The 18374-nt window shown below is 42.5% G+C and overlaps 1 protein-coding gene across 1 annotated transcript in view; it reads right to left on the bottom strand.

Moving 5' to 3' along the window:
• Positions 1-18374, bottom strand: part of LOC139392293 (atrial natriuretic peptide receptor 1-like) — a 110596-nt gene that overhangs the window by 31594 nt on the left and 60628 nt on the right. The window lies entirely within an intron of this gene.

The raw sequence follows: 18374 nt of genomic DNA, 5'->3' as shown, positions 1-18374 counted from the left end.
ACAGATGTAGGATCGTCATTTGAGCCAGTTTGCTACAGCAGGAAAATGATCCCGCAGCAACAGGAAATGTGAATTATTATCTGGATTAGAAATTGACATTTTTGTAGGGATTGATACATTTTTCGTAAGGGAATATCAAACTTCAGAAACCTTTTTAAAACCTGAAATACACAACAAGTTTCAGATTTAAAATTAAGATCCTACACCTCAAGTCAAAATTTGAGGTAAATTAACAACTTAACTTCCGTACACCGTCTTTAATGTTGTGGAGGGGGTAATGGGAAATAGGAGCGTGATGTAAAGCCCCTCTCTTGAATCAAGTCTTTGGTTAAATAATCCATACGGCACATTTATCAAGCTCGCTTTTAAAAAAACTTAAACTACACCGTGCACACTTGAGACAGACATGGTTTAAAATATCAATAGGGTTTAGGGGAAACCAAGGAAAACATATGAGTTGATTCAAACCATCTCTTAGTTTGGCTCTTGGCCCTACAGTTGTAAGACCTAAAAAGTTAGCTTGTTACAAAAAAAAACTTCAAAGAAAACTTGTACTAGAAGATGTTATAGCACTGTGTTGCACATGCACTGCAGCAATAATTCTGCCAAATAAAGTGGCGTGAGCTGACTTTTAGTTTGGAAGTTTTTAGAACTTCACAGGCACCTAGGCATTTCCCATACTTCACCTCTTAGGCTTATTTGATCAATGACAGAGACACACAGTATCTGGAAACTGAACCTGCAACCTCACAGTGAAAAGCCTCCTAACCCAAACCTCCCACTTCTTCACACCACTGTGCTGGAAGAGTGTAGTAATAAAGTTTTGGAAAAAAATCTCTCTCCTTCGGCACTCTCAAATTCCTCTATCTTCTTGAGTCAGAGTTGAACAGATTTGATTTGAGCCCATAGAAATAAGATCCCTGTAAGTGGTGCGTAACTGACTGCAGCAAGTCAGGCGAAGGAAAGCAGAAATGGGTAACAACTGGAGCACTTTAATAATGCAAAAACAAGCTGTACCCACAAGAACAAAATACGGGTAAAATAACCCGGCGCAAAACCAGTCAGAAGTGCACATGCACTTACAACAAACAATCTCACACAAAGACATGGGGGGAACAGAGAGTTCAATACACAACAAGTAATGAGGGAATGTAAACCAGGTGTGGAAAAATAAGACAAAACAAATGGAAAATGAAAGGTGGATCGGCGATGGCTAGAAGCCCGGTGACGTCGACCGCAGAACGCCGCCCGAACAAGGAGAGGAACCGACTTCGGCGGAAGTCGTGACAATCACTTTATTATGTTATATGTACTACTTCTATGATTGAGTCTCTACATTGCTCAACGCCATCAGAAATTAATCATTGCATAATCATATTTCATTTAATACATTTATTTATCTCTGTGTCCAACATGTTCTACTGCTCTGACCTCAGATCAGATATGCAAGGTATCATACAGTGGCTGTCCCTGACCTGAGTCTATAAGGCTCATAGTTGACTGAGGTAGTACAGCTCACTCTACCAAATTACTGCTTATATATTACAAGATCTCTAAGGTTAACAGGGTGAATCACGGATGGAATGCATTTATATAACATTCAAGGCCTAGGTCTCAAAGTACTTTACATTGTATGGGGGTTAGTCATCGTATAATTCATCTGCGTTTCTATTTCCAAAGGTATTTGGCACAGATGGCTATGGTTCTTTCAAAGTCATCATTTCAACAGACACAGTCTATTCTGACATACATATGACAGACCCCCAAGGACATAATGTACAGTAAACGCGTTCCCTAAAAAGGATCTAATTTGTTTCTACAATACATGATGTCCATCTATAAGGAATCATGATGATACTGGCAATTTATGGCTTCTCAATGTCAAACTATATAGGCGAGGTCAGTACAGGTGCATCTAAGCTGGGACCGAGAGACTGAAAAACAGCTTCTATCTCAAGGTCATCAGACTGCTAAACAGCAATCACTAACTCAGAGAGGCTGCTGCCTACATTGAGACCCAATCACTGGCCACTTTAATAAATGAATCACTCGTCACTTTAAACAATGCCACTCTAAATAATGCCACTTTAATAATGCTTACATATCTTACATTACTCATATCACATGTATATACTGTATTTTATACCATCTATTGCACCTTCTATTGCACCTTGCCTATGCCGCTCAGCCATCGCTCATCCATATACTTACAGGTACATTATCTCATTCCCCCTTTATATTTGTGTGTATTAGGTAGTTGTTGGGGAATTGTTAGATTACTTGTTAGATATTACTGCACTGTCAGAACTAGAAGCACAAGCATTTCGCTACACTCGCATTAACATCTGCTAACTATGTGATTTGATTTGAGCAGCTACCCAACTTCGAATCTCCAGGACAGATATCTATCACTTGTAAATCTGACTAAAACCGTTTTGAATAGTTGTGAAATGTATCCCTCCGCTCCCTGCCTTGAAGTAATTATCACTAATCGTACACAACTGGAAAGGTGAAAGCAAGGGTTCCACTACATAATTGAACCTAGTTCAAAAATGTCAGATCTAGGATTACTTCAAAGAAGGAAGAAAGGAAGGAAGAAGGGAAGGACTGAAGGAAGGAAGGATGCATTTGAAAAGTATTCTAGCAGGGCCCTGTCTAAATGTAAAATATAATCGCTCTTTCTTTCTCCACGTCTCTTCGCCAGGTGGTTAAACTGTCCTTGTTCTAAAATCTACATCCATTGTGTTGTAAAATACCCGGCTAATTAGCGTGGGAGTAAAAAGCACAGTGGCAGCAGCGCTCGTCTCTGACAAGACTAATCGTGGTAGCAGTGGCATGTGCTTTCAACTTGACGGGTGAACAGGGGAGTGGTCGAGGGGTGCATTGAAAACAGAACTGTAATTAAAGCAAGTAAAGCGTGTGTGTGTGTGTGTGTGTGTGTGTGTGTGTTTATAGAGAGAGAGAGAGGAAGAGAAGCAGATCTCGTCTGACATGTTTTCCCAGCTCTTAGACAGGCAGAACCCGAGGAGGGCCATGCACCACCACAAAAAAAAGAAGAGAATTTGCATTTAACTGAATGATAACAGTGATGCTGCTTTTAATTTCACACAGGGTGATTTGACAAAAACAAGATGAAAAAAGCGTTCTGGCTTTCAGTCTCATATGTTGAAAAAACACACACACATCAACCCCTGGTCCATTAGTCATTGTAATAAGAGCTCCTCTGTGTAGAAACTGAAACAATGCTCTGGCCCCTGGTGCCTGTGCTGCTCCATTGGCAGGACAAGTCCTAACTGAACACTGTCATTCACTTCACAGGACCACTCTGCCTCATTCTCCCTCTATTTTTGCTATGTACAGTAAGGTTAATAGTATAAATAATATCATTTGTAAACAAATCTGATCATTCAATATAGCACAGCATTTGGATTATTTATTAAACCGTGTTTTTGTTTTTTTATCAAGGGTGCCAATAATTGTTGACCTGACTGTATTTAGTCCAATATTAATGTATTTCTCTCTTTACTGTATCTTTTAATTCCCTTCACTGTTTTCCTATTTCTGTGTCGTTCAATGTTGTTTTCATCTCTCTCACCTCTCCTTCCCCTCTCTGCTCCACTCCCCATCTTATTTACCCACTCGTTCTAAAAGCACTCTCTCAACCTTTTCTCTTCTCCTCCTCTCTTTCCCTCTCTCCTTTCCTTCTCTGTAACCACCTCAGTCCATCACCCTACCTTCTCCTCTATCCATCTCTCCTCTTCCCATCTTCTCTATCCATCTCTCCTCTTCCCTTCTCCTCTATCCATCTCTCCTCTTCCCTTCTCCTCTATCCATCTCTCCTCTTCCCATCTCATCCACTCCTCCACACTTTTGTAACCTCCTCCAATCTCTCCATCTATCTGTTGCCAATCTGCCTGAGTCGCAAGGCTCAGTGGGTTTCTGTATAGGTCTCTATAAGAGACCTGGCTAACCCATTGTGGTGATTACATAGCCCAATCCACTAACAGCTCCCTCTCCTCCACCAATCTGTCCCTTTGTGATGAGAGCAGAGCACTCTACCCATCTGTCACTTGCTGCTCAGGTCAATGAAGAAGTACCTGTCTTACCCCTGTTCTTTGAAACCTACATTAATCGAGTCCCTTTCAGCGTAGGTCCCTCTTGTTAATATAGCTTATTCATGCCTTACTCATGTTTTATTCATGCCTTATTAATATATTATACATTATTAATAAATGGCAAAGGAAGGTCACTCGATAACGAGCTAAGTTGACATTTCCTTTGTAATTTTCACTGTGAAGATGCGTGTTTGCTTTAGAAATGTCAATTATGAAGGCCATCTCTCACATATTTTAATTCAATTCACAAGCCTTTCTTTTCCCTGTATGTTTAAAAGCAATACATTCCAATGTAGTGGCATCTTCCATGTCACATTGAAACAATCAGCAAGGAAACACGTAGGAACCCACGGCTGTTAGACAACCCAAAACATGCATGTCTCAATCTAACGGGGGCCTCTTATAATGGTCAACACCGAAGAAACCAGCCAAGAAGTCACAGAGGAACCAACCACTGCTCAATGATCAACCACACACATATGACCACATATGGATTCATCATGCAATAATACAGGCTTTCCCTTATGATATGCAACAGTGCCGCCCCGTATTGTCACCGAGGGGGTTGTGGGTAACTGAAGAGCTATGAGAAGAGGCTTGTGGAGTTCAGAGTGTGGGCTGTGGGAAAAGGAGAGAGCGAGTGATCCCACTCGCAGGTTGGGATTAGGAAAAGACGAAAGATGGAAATCACAAGAGAACAACATCAACCTCCAGCCTCCATGGACCCCCACTGGGTAGATGCCTTCCTATCTCTGAGGTGATTGGTTGACGAGGCTTAATTTATGGAGTAAAGAGGGGGATTTTTTTGGTTGAGCGTCTTTTGCTTCAGGAGCTAGTGGGTCCTGATTTCTGTCGATAAGAGTTGAACAGATGTAGGACCTTAATTTGATCACTCTTTTGTTGCTGAGAATTTCCCTGCATAGCAGGACATGCAAACGTAGTGTATTGAGGTTTAAAAAGGCTTCCAGTTTGTATTTTCCACTTAATTTATTTATATCAACCCCTACAAAAAAATGTCCAATAATTATAATCCACATAAAAATGCACATTTCCTGTTCCTGCAGGATCATTTTCCTGCTGTAGAAAACTGTCTCAAATTACGATTCTACATCTGTATGTGCTCAATCGATACAACTCCTCTAAAAATGTACTCTCAGAATGATTCAAGGATGTGGTATTGTACAGTGACGCTAAATTTGGCACAATATCGCTAGTGAAGGCTATGCTGAAAATCGGCGTAATGTAAGGCAGAGTGGTTGATTTTCAACAGATTTATTGACATTTTGTAGTTCTGGATGTTTCTTGGCAACCATTTAGCTGGGTAAAATCATATCTTGAAAGACGATAATGTCCTTGTTTTTCTCAAGGGCCCTGAGCTTTCAGAGTGTGTCATTATTTAACTGCTCATTGAAGTACAGAGGCCATGGAGCCACTATGTGCGTCAGGTAAAGGTGTATTGTGAGCTTTGATGTGGTAGGTGGTTATTTGGTTGGAATATATTACATTATACTATTAAACTAATTTAAGGTAATCATCTAAATAACTACCATCAGATAACTGGGATTGTGCCTTTCATTTCCAGTCTTGCCTATTATTGTCATTTTGGTTCAGTCATTGAGATTTCTCCACGTAGGGGATTCAAATGTAAGATTTGTTTATTCATTAATCATCCAAGCTAGCCTGTCTGTTTGTGTTTGTATGTGTGTATTTCAGGCCTTCTATTTCTATCTATATTACACTGAACAAAAATCTAAACGTTACAGTTCATATAAGGAAATCAGTCAATTGAAATATATTCATTAGGCCCTAATCTATGAATCATTTATTTTTTGTATTTTACCCCCTTTCTCGTGATATCCAATTACGATCATCGCTGCAACTCCCCAAAGGGCTCGGGAGAGGTGAAGGTCGAGTCATGCATCCTACGAAACATGACCTGCCAAACCGTGCTTCTTAACACACTGCCCGCTTAACCTGGAAGCCAGCCGAACCAATGTGTCGGAGGAAACACTGTTTAACTGACGACCGAAATCAGCTTGCAGGCGCCCGGCCACAAGGAGTCGCTAAAGCACGATGAGCTAAGTAAAGCCCCCCCCGGCCAAACCCTCCCCTTACCCGGACGACACCTGGCCAGTTGTGTGGGATTCCCGGTCACAGTCAGTTGTGACACAGCCTGGGATCGAACTCGGGTCTGTAGTGACGCTTCAAGCATAGCGATGCAGTGCCGTAGACTGCTGCGCCACTTGGGAGGCCCTCTAATCTATGGATTTCAAATCACTGGGAATACAGATATGCATATGTTGGTCACAAATACCTTTTAAAAAAAAGTAAGGGCGTGGATCAGAAAACCAGTCAGTGTGACCACCATTTGTGTCAAGTAGTGAGACACATCTCCTTCACATAGCTTGATCAGGCTGTTGATTGTTGTCCCACTCCTCTTCAGTGGCTGTGCGAAGCTGCTGGATATTGGCAGGAACTGGAACACGCTGTCGTACACGTCGATCCATAGCATCCCAAACATTTTCAATGGATGACATGTCTGGTGAGTATGCAGGCCATGGAAGAACTGGGCCATTTTCAGCTTCAAGGAATTGTGTACAGATCCTTGCAACATGGGGCCATGCATTATCATGATGAAACATGAGGTGATGGCAGAGGAAGAATGGCACAACAACGGACCTCAGGATCTCATCACAGTATCTCTGTGCATCAAATTGCTATTGATAAAATGCAATTGTGTTTGTAGTCTGTAACTTATGCCTACTCATACCATAACCACACCGACACCATGGGCACTCGACGCCATACACCGTATCTGCTATCTGCCCGGTACAGTTGAAACTGGGATTCATCTGTGAAGAGGACACTTCTCCAACATGCCAGTGGCCATCGAAGGTGAGCATTTGCCCACTGAATTCGGTTAAGACGCCGAACAGCAGTCAGGTCAAGACCCTGGTGAGGATGACAAGCACGCAAATGAGCTTCCCTAAGATGGTTTCTGACTGTTGAGAATTTCTTTGGTTGTGGAAACCCACAGTTCCATCAGCTATCCGGGTGGATGGTCTCAGACGATCCCGCAGGTAAAGAATCCGGATGTGGTGGTCCTGACTGGTGTGGTTTTATTTATTTAATCTTTATTTAACCTTTATTTAACTAGGCAAGTCAGTTAAGAACAAATTCTTATTTACAATGACGGCCTACCAAAAGGCAAAAGGACTCATGCGGGGACGGGGATTAAAAATAAAAACAAATACAATATAAATATAGGACAAAACACACATCACAACAAGAGAGACAACACAACACTACATAAAGAGAGACCTAAGACAACAACATAACAGCAAAACATAACACAGCATGCTAGCAACACAACATGACAACAACATGGTAGCAACACAACATGACAACACAGCATGCTAGCAACACAACATGACAACAACATGGTAGCAGCACAACATGGTAGCGTCACAAATACATGGTACAAACATTATTGGGCAAGGTCATCAGCACAAAGGTCAAGTAGGTAGAGACAACAATAACGTGGTTACATGTGGTCTGCGGTTGTGAGGCCAGTTGGATGTACTGCCAAATTCTCTAAAACAACGTTGGAGGTGGCTTATGTTGAAATTAACATTCAATTCTCTGGCAACAGCTCTGGTAGACTTTCCTGCAGTCAGCATGCCAATTGCACACTCCCTCAAAAATGATCAGGCTGTTTAATTAGTTTCTTGATCCCTCACACCCGTCAGGTGGATGGATTATCCTGGCAAAGGAGAAAGGCTCACTAACAGGGATGTAAACAAATTTGTGCACAGAATTTGAGAGAAAAAAGCTTTTTGTCCGACTTAATTTTTGGGGGATCTTTTATTTCACTTCATGAAACATTGGTCCAACACTTTACATGTTGCGTTTATATTTTTGTTCAGTATAGAAGTGCTTTGTCAATTAGGCCCCCGGCGCTGAATGGACTATATTTACTGCTGATTACTACTGATTAGAGCCCTAATGAAATTCTGCACTGGTTGATGTCACACGTCAGGAAAAGGAGGGAAGGCAGACTGGCAATGATTAGTAGCAAGAGCGATTATCACACTGTTGACGTGTCAGTGTTACTCCAGTCCCAATCATTCCAATGCTTCTTCGGTGGTTGTAACAAGAACAGGCAATCTGATCATCAAAACATTTATGTTTGTGTCCTGTACAAATATAAAGGTTTACAGGTTTATGACACTAAAATATTAGTCCAACTCAAAATCAACAGTGCGGTAGAAACATCGATCCAGATGCGAGGGAAAAGTACAGTGCCACCAGCAGCAAGGGACTTTCTCCCATTCAAAATACAACTCATACCAGCTGTCCTATACCGTAATAAAACCATTAAGTATATTACCATATATAAAACATTTGTCCAATCAACATTGTGCAAAATCCAAAACAGAAGTACCACCAGTGCCTGGAAACCAACCACAGAAAAGAGGGACTCCACTTTCTCTTATTCAAAACATGGGTGCTTCCCAAATGGCCCATAGGGCTCTGGTCAAAAGTAGTGCACTGTATAGGGAATAGGTGCCATTTGGAAGCACACATGGACACAGGAAGTGTGTCAAGGGAATTGACAGGCTGGGCCCAGCTGCAGCTGGCAGCTAATCTAATCAGTGAGAGGAGAGATGGGGAGGTGGAGAAAAACAGGGGAGAGGGTATTCATTCAGGGGAGAGGGTATTCATTCAGGGGAGAGGGTATTCATTCAGGGGAGAGGGTATTCATTCAGGGGAGAGGGTTTTAATTCAGGGGAGAGGGTATTCAATTCAGGGGAGAGGGTATTCATTCAGGGGAGAGGGCCATAATTCAAAGAGGTACTTACATTTAACAATTGGGAGCTGGAAAGATCTTCTAATTCCCAAAACAGATTTTTTGGTCAATCAAAACAACTTTTATGAGAGAAAAATAAAAAGATAGAAAGAGACAAAGAGAGAGGGAGCATGCGAGAGAGAGAGAGAGAGAGAGAGAGAGAGACACTGAAAAATAAAGAGAGAGGGAGAAGGGGGACTGAGAGAGAGAGAAACCAACAGTCATCAAAGAGCTACCTGCAATTTTGAGGCTCCCGAGTGGCACAGCGGTCTAAGACACTGCATCTCAGTGCTAGTGGCGTCACTACAGACACCCTGGTTTGATTCCAGGCTGTATCACAACCTGCCGTGATTGGGAGTCCCATAGAGTGGCGCACAATTGGCCCAGCGTCGTCTGGGTTTCGCCGTCATTGTAAATAAGAATGTGTTCTTAATTGACTTGCCTAGTCCTATGAAGGTTACATTTCATATATATATTTTTTTAAATGAACCCCTATGCAAAGAAGACTTCACTTAGGCCTTCATGACAAACTCCCTCCTCCAGGTAGTCCAGATGGGTGAAAAGGCTCAGTAGCACACAGGTCAGCACAGTGGGGGTGGACACACACACACACACACACACACACACACAGGTCAGTACAGTGGGGATAGAGGTACACAGGGAAGCAGGCTGACCTCAGTGTAACAGGAGGCCATGATGATTCAGTAGTCAGCAGCACACCACAGAGCTCACATTACCCACAGGCAGCCTCTGGCAACATTATGGCTGTTTAGGGTTTAGCTCTACATCCCCCAGGGCTGAATAGATTGAATAACCACTTGTAACCAGACTTAATAAAACATAATACATAAGCGTCAAGGGCGATTTATCGAATCAATCCAGGGGTTGAACCGTTGTCAGGTTCTGAAGTCATGTGGACCGTGTGCAGTTTGTTTCACTTTGTTAGCAAAACTTTTGACACTTGCTCTCAATAGAAACGAACCACACTGGATCCAAAACAAACCCTGAAGTCAGCTGAACGATCACATTCTAAGCTGTGCTGCAATGAACTGCAACTGAATGTTTCCATTTCTGAAGCACAACTCAACCAATGTGCACCTGTAAACTATTTTACGTACACACAGGAGCCGTCATTCCACAACACAGTTTAGAACCATTTAGAACTTAGTAAAATAAATGGTTTGGAGGTACAGTAAAACACACATTAGTCTGAGTAAATTGGTTAAGTAGTATAAAGGTGCAGAAACAGTCACATTGGACTGTCACTCCATTCCGAACAGACGCTCAAAGCCATGATCCACTGACCTCAGACCTGTTTGGTCATTGCTGAAGAAGAAGACGTCAGGCTCAGACCACTTAGAGTAATGTGACCTCTGACCGGCTCTATCAAGATAATAATATCAGTTGGGGGGTGCTTATATTTGTCCTGTTACACACAAGTGTATAATATATTTTTGTTGTTGTTGCATATCCCAACCCTCCCCAAGACACCCGCAGGGAGTGGGGTCACAATTGTACAGTGCCCTTGGAACAATTAGGATTAAGTGCCTTGCTCAATGGTACAGCGATAGGATTTTGTATTTATTTTTAGCTTGTTGGCTCCGGTATTCCATCCAGCAACCTTTCGGTTACTGGCCAACGCACTAACCTTGAGGCTACTTGATGCCCATAAGTTCAACCAATCAATTACTGAATGATCTACCCATGCAGTGTATGAGTTAGGAAGCGTATGAGTTCACCAAGTGACCTACTGCATGTAAATAACGCATATTCTGTCATTTTATTTACACAATTGACTAGCATATAAAACATCCATGATAGCTAAAGCAAACCAATAAGCATACGTTTGACGCAAATTAGGTAAGGAATACTTTATGTTAAGAACACCAAATAATTATACATATAGTGAGTCATATAGACCAAACTGGGATAAGAAGGGCACTATACCAACACAGCATGTGGCTATGACAGTCCAACACTGTACATTGTCCGTCAGAACTACAGTACAAGAATAATGACCAAGCGAAAGGCATAGACTGACATCAGGCGAGCGGCTGCCTTGGTTTTCCTTCCCACTCATAAGGGTGACTGGGCGACCAGCGTCCATTTTGTGCCGGTTAGGGTCAGCTGACACGGCTCTGGTGGTGTGATGATGTGTCTCTGCTCTTTGTCCAGACTGTCTTTTACAGTGCCTTCGGAAAGTATTCAGACCCCTTGACATTTTTCACATTTTGTCTTATTCTGAAATTGCTTTTTTTTTTAATCCTCAGCAATCTACTCACAATACCCCACAATGACAAAGCGAAAACAGGTGCTTAGAAATGTTTGCTAATTGCTAAAAATAAAAATAGAAATACCTTATTTATATAAGTATTGGGGTGGCAGGTAGCTTAGTGGTTAGAACGTTGGGACAATAACGGAAAGGTTGGTGGCTCAAATCCCCAAGCTGACAAGATAAAAATCTGTGGTTCTGCCCCTGAAAAAGCAGTTATCCCACTGTTCCTAGGCCGTCATTGTAAATAAGAATTGGTTCTTAATTGACTTGCCTAGTTAAATAAAGGTAAAAAATAAATAGAAATTCAGACAATTTGCTATCACTCAAAATTGTGTTTCCATTGATCATCCTTTATGTGTTTCTACAACTTGATTTGAGTCCACCTGTGGTAAATTTAATTGATTGGATATGATTTGGAAAGGCACACACCTGTCTATATAAGGTCCCACAGTTGACAGTGCATGTCAGAGCAAAAACCAAGCAGTGAGGCCGAAGGAATTATTCATAGAGCTCTGAGACAGGATTGTGTCGAGGCACAGACAATGCTGGAGTGGCTCAAGTCTCTGAATGTCCTTGAGTGGCCCAGCCAGAGCCAGGACTTGAACCCGATTGAACATCTAGGGAGAGACCCAAAAATAGCTGTGCAGCAACGATTCCCATCCAACCTGACTTAGCTTGAGAGGATCTGCAGAGAAGAATGGGAGAAACTCCCCAAATACAGGTGTGCCAAGGTTGTAGCGTCACCCCCAAGAAGACTCTAGGTTGTAATCACTACCAAAAGTGTCAAAGTACTGAGTAAAGGGTCTGAATACTTACGGAAAATGTGATATTTCCGTTTTTTCCATTTTTTATTAGCACAAATTTCACAAAAAAATTTTTTTTTGTCATTATGGGGTAGTGTGTGTGGATTATGATGAGGGAGAAAAACAATTTCATCCATTTTACAATAAGGCTGTAACCGAACTATATGTGGGAAAAGTAAACGGGTCTGAATACTTTCTGATAATGAGGAAAGAAAGAAGAGGGGGAGAAAGGAGGGGGGAGACTGGGGTGTTTGAAGCAACGAAAGTCTAAAATACATGTTCAGGAGGTAATAGCAAAGTTAGAGAAAGTCTTCGGTTGGGGGTGGCGGGTCAGAGAGAGTGAGCCCACTGTGTAAAATTAGAAAGGAAAAGGAGAAGAAAGAAGGAGAAATAGAGTGTGGAGAGGGATGGATAGCAAAAAAAAAAAACTTTGAAGAGACCTCAGAAGTCGGGGAGCATCAAGAAAGGGAAAGAGAGCTTAGAGCAGCAAATCATCAATAGATTCAGCTGTAGGCTGATTTTATTTTCTTGAAAGGATTGTCTGGGGGCTGGAACATAAATACAAATCATTTGTAGACTGCAAATTCAGCGCAAGAAGATATCATATTTGACCAAAACATAATCATTTCAAACCTTGCTTACATTTGTATACGGTCACATACACTGAGCATACTGTACCCAACATTGAGAACACCTTCCTAATATTGAGTTGCACACCCAGTTCTGCCCTCAGAACAGCCTTAATTTGTTTTCTTCATATCACTTGGGGGGCCAAATAAAAATATTGTGGGCCAAATTTTGGCCGGCGGGCCGCCAGTTGTGGAATCCTGGCTTCAAGGAACAGACCAAGGGAGAGAAGAAAGGATAAACAGATGGGGTAATGAAAAGAGAAGATAAACAAGACAAAGTAGCCAGACAGACCGTAAAAGTAAAGTAGAAAGATAGTAACAAGAGTACAAGATGAACAGGATAAAGAAGTTAGACAGGTAAAGGGGTAATAAAAAGAGGGTAAAATAAACCACAAAATCGAGAGCATGGACAGAATGAGACCAATTTAAAAGGACACAGCAGTTTTGAGGAGGGGAAAAATAAAGGCAACATTTTGCATAATGATGTCATTATCTAGTTGAAAACAAGCTTTGTGGTTGTAGAGACGTCAGATTATTGTGTGAACCATGTCGAGACGTCTTTTTTCATGACGTCATCCAGACGTTACTTAAATACATTATTCTGGTCAGATTACCAGATTACAACCAGTGAAAGATGTATTTTTCTGATCACTCAAAAAATGTCTAGAAAACGTCCTTCTATAACTAGTAAACGACCTGAACGTGACGTCCCAAAACACTCCATAATAACTTTACCGCCACCAGCACACTGGGTAGGACTAGCAACAAGACAGAGACAAAGTGTGAGGGTAAAACTGATTTCAGAGGGGAGGGTGCTGCTCTGCTGTGCTGTTCTCTGTATGACGGAGGCAGAGCGAGACGGGACCCAGATGGGAGAGATAAACAGGACACTGTTTCCCCTTTATTAGATTCCCTCCCATTTATTATTGAGGTCCTGCAGCGCCGTGTGTCCTGACAGAACCCACACGGGTGTTTTGCAGGACTGGACTGGACTGGACAGAGAGGGGGGGGGGGGATATGCAACGCATGGATACTCCCTCCACTGACTGACTCACTGAGGTGTGGACTTACTGTATGTATCCTCATCACGCGCACACACACATGCGCGCGCGCGCATTTCTCTAGTCACGCACACACATATGCATATCAGCATGAGCATAAACACACATTCCAGTGTCTGTGTGCTGTCTGGTCGGAGTTCACCTCTACCCTCTACGTATTATCTCTCTCATGTCCCAGTGTGTTTACTTCCATCTGCCGACACATGAAGACAACCCAGCAGGACAACCTAGTTCAGCAGAACTGAGCCAAATTCCTCCCATAGGCCATTACTCTGACACATCATTTCAAGTAATTGAAACTACAGTACATTGCTCCTGGGAAAAGGTAACATTCCTGATCTTTGTGCTCATTAGGGTAACTTGAGCTCTTCAGGAGATCAGCACTTGGTAGGGTGATCTTTTGGAGGGGTTTCAGCATAACAGCAGAAATGTCAAATTCAAAGGAATGAAAATGATTATGGTCATTGCTTGCTTTATCTACAGGGGTGGTGAATATGATTGTATTTTGTTGTGTTGAAAACTTTGTAACCATTCCCAACATAAAAACCATGCTATATCACCCAGTTCAGATTCAATCAGGCCCCATCAACTAATGTGATAAGCGGGGCTCGCTCCAATTCTACACCACATCTGTCTCCATCTCTCCCCTGGCCGTTTACACCCGCTAGCCACAGAGGAGCAATTAGCTGACCGCGCGGCCTCTCATGACGCAAATCCAGGGCAAACTCCCCCAGATCCCCACTTTAGACTATAAATATACTGAGGGACAGTTTGCTCAGGACTGAGAGACCAGTTTATAGGGCGGCAGGTAGCCTAGCGGTTAGAGTGTTAGACCAGTAACCGACAGGTTGCTGGTTTGAATACTTGAGCCGTCAAGGTGGAAAATCTGTCAATGTGTCCTTGAGCAAGGCACATAACCCTGATTTACTACTATGGCTGACCCTGTAATACAAAACATTTCACTGCATCTATGTGACAATAAAAATAATTATATATATAAAGTTACTCTTTATGTGGAGGGACCCTCTGGGCCTCTGCTTTCTCAGTTTTTCCACTCTCTATATCTCACTCTCCCTTTCCCCTCTCCATATCTCACTCTCCCTTTCCCCTCTCCATATCTCACTCTCCCTTTCCCCTCTCCATATCTCACTCTCCCTTTCCCCTCTCCATATCTCACTCTCCCTTTCCCCTCTCCATATCTCACTCTCCCTTTCCCCTCTCCATATCTCACTCTCCCTTTCCCCTCTCCATATCTCACTCTCCCTTTCCCCTCTCCATATCTCACTCTCCCTTTCCCCTCTATATCTCACTCTCCCTTTCCCCTCTCCATATCTCACTCTCCCTCTCCCCTCTCCATATCTCATTCTCACTCTCCCCTCTCTATATCTCACTCTCCCCTCTCCATATCTCACTCTCCCCTCTCGATATCTCACTCTCCCCTCTCGATATCTCACTCTCCCCTCTCGATATCTCACTCTCCCCTCTCGATATCTCACTCTCCCCTCTCGATATCTCACTCTCCCCTCTCGATATCTCACTCTCCCCTCTCGATATCTCACTCTCCCCTCTCGATATCTCACTCTCCCCTCTCGATATCTCACTCTCCCCTCTCGATATCTCACTCTCCCCTCTCGATATCTCACTCTCCCCTCTCTATATCTCACTCTCCCCTCTATCTCCCTTTCATTCTCTCAGGCCTAAAGGCTTTATTACTGATTTCTGATGGCTTGTCCATCTTCAGAACAGCAGCAATACAAAGAGAGCAAGATTCAATTCTAGCTAGATGTGGTCGCTAAATATTTTAGATGGAATTAAGGCGCCTATCAAAAGGGAGGCTGATCTTTAGGTGAGATAATAAGTACAGTGCCTTGCGAAAGTATTCGGCCCCCTTGAACTTTGCGACCTTTTGCCACATTTCAGGCTTCAAACATAAAGATATAAAACTGTATTTTTTTGTGAAGAATCAACAACAAGTGGGACACAATCATGAAGTGGAACGACATTTATTGGATATTTCAAACTTTTTTAACAAATCAAAAGCTGAAAAATTGGGCGTGCAAAATTATTCAGCCCCTTTACTTTCAGTGCAGCAAACTCTCTCCAGAAGTTCAGTGAGGATCTCTGAATGATCCAATGTTGACCTAAATGACTAATGATGATAAATACAATCCACCTGTGTAATCAAGTCTCCGTATAAATGCACCTGCACTGTGATAGTCTCAGAGGTCCGTTAATAGCGCAGCGAGCATCATGAAGAACAAGGAACACACCAGGCAGGTCCGAGATACTGTTGTGAAGAAGTTTAAAGCCGGATTTGGATACAAAAGATTTCCCAAGCTTTAAACATCCCAAGGAGCACTGTGCAAGCGATAATATTGAAATGGAAGGAGTATCAGACCACTGCAAATCTACCAAGACCTGTCCGTCCCTCTAAACTTTCAGCTCATACAAGGAGAAGACTGATCAGAGATGCAGCCAAGAGGCCCATGATCACTCTGGATGAACTGCAGAGATCTACAGCTGAGGTGGGAGACTCTGTCCATAGGACAACAATCAGTCATATATTGCACAAATCTGGCCTTTATGGAAGAGTGGCAAGAAGAAAGCCATTTCTTAAAGATATCCATACAAAGTGTCGTTTAAAGTTTGCCACAAGCCACCTGGGAGACACACCAAACATGTGGAAGAAGGTGCTCTGGTCAGATGAAACCAAAATTGAACTTTTTGGCAACAATGCAAAACGTTATGTTTGGCGTAAAAGCAACACAGCTGAACACACCATCCCCACTGTCAAACATGGTGGTGGCAGCATCATGGTTTGGGCCTGCTTTTCTTCAGCAGGGACAGGGAAGATGGTTAAAATTGATGGGAAGATGGATGGAGCCAAATACAGGACCATTCTGGAAGAAAACCTGATGGAGTCTGCAAAAGACCTGAGACTGGGACGGAGATTTGTCTTCCAACAAGACAATGATCCAAAACATGAAGCAAAATCTACAATGGAATGGTTAAAAAATAAACATATCCAGGTGTTAGAATGGCCAAGTCAAAGTCCAGACCTGAATCCAATCGAGAATCTGTGGAAAGAACTGAAAACTGCTGTTCACAAATGCTCTCCATCCAACCTCACTGAGCTCGAGCTGTTTTGCAAGGAGGAATGGGAAAAATGTTCAGTCTCTCGATGTGCAAAACTGATAGAGACATACCCCAAGCGACTTACAGCTGTAATCGCAGCAAAAGGTGGCGCTACAAAGTATTAACTTAAGGGGGCTGAATAATTTTGCACGCCCAATTTTTCAGTTTTTGATTTGTTAAAAAAGTTTGAAATATCCAATAAATGTTGTTCCACTTCATGATTGTGTCCCACTTGTTGTTGATTCTTCAAACAGTTTTCTATCTTTATGTTTGAAGCCTGAAATGTGGCAAAAGGTCACAAAGTTCAAGGGGGCCGAATACTTTCGCAAGGCACTGTATCAAGCGGTGGTGGTGGTGAGGAGAGGATGGAGATGAAGAGGTGAAAGGATGGAGGGATGGTGATAATGGACATGGAGGAGAGTAGAGCAGACAGGTCATTTAGGCAGCGGGCTGAGCATCTGTTTTTTTTTTTTTAAATGGTCAACAGATTGGGTCTGTCAGTGTAGAGGAGAAGGGATTAAGCCAGAATGAGGTTTACTACGGAGTGGCATTTTGTGGTATATCTCGTGAAGATGTCAGTCATTGTTCTGCCCACAAAGACTACACGTCCCATGAGCACACACAACCTACACTCTTAGAAAGAAAGGTTATATCAAGAACCTAAAAGGGTTCTTTGGCTATCCCCATAGAAGAACCCTTTGAAGAACCCTTTTGAGTTCCAGGTAGAGCCCTACTGGGTTCCATTGTAGAACCCAGAGGGAACCCAAAAGAGTTCTACTTGGATACCAAAAAGCGTTCTCCTATGGGGACAGCCGAAGAACCCTTTTGGAACCTTGCATCTTCAGCCCCAGCTGAAGGTGGTTTCAGCTAATCAAGGGCTGGCATCAATACAGTAGGTGTCTTTCATTGAAGGATGAAGCTTGATATAAGGATGACATTATCAGTGCCATAGAAGGCCAGAATGAAGAGATGGCACATTAAAGCGATCTCAAAAGCAACCCTCTAAAACGTCAGTTAAAGTGTTGTTTGTCGAAAGGTAAGTGCAATAAATGACGCTTAATATTAGGAAAGCAGGTGTTTTGCGCTTCTTAAATAAGATTCATTTTATTCTGGTACTGACAACACAACCGTGCTGCATCCTGCGCCCTGATCAAGTGTAACCCTATTTAACGCCTGTTAAGTTCTGTTTGTTTGAAACAAGTTCAACAAGTGCTTGCTGTAGCAGATTCTGTCCACTGATAAGCGTGTAAATAGGAACAGTTGCTGTACAGTAACATGCTATACATGATGTCAGAGCTCAGGGTCTCTGCTTTACAGAGCTGTATGCGATTCAACTGAAATACGTTCCAAGCGGGAGCAGGACCTGCAACAGAAAGATGCCCACATCCTTCCTGCCAATGGGGTTACTTTTGCACACGTTGGTGTTGTCTGAGTAAAGTGAAGGGAATGCAGTAAATTCGAGATGAAACCTTGAGGATTATAATGAATAAGACTTTGATGTCACACA

This window comes from Oncorhynchus clarkii, chromosome 32 (assembly GCF_045791955.1).
Source record: "Oncorhynchus clarkii lewisi isolate Uvic-CL-2024 chromosome 32, UVic_Ocla_1.0, whole genome shotgun sequence".
Taxonomy (NCBI): Eukaryota; Metazoa; Chordata; class Actinopteri; order Salmoniformes; family Salmonidae; genus Oncorhynchus; species Oncorhynchus clarkii.
The sequence above is the reverse complement of the archived record's forward strand: the minus strand, read 5'-3'. Positions and strand labels throughout refer to the sequence as shown.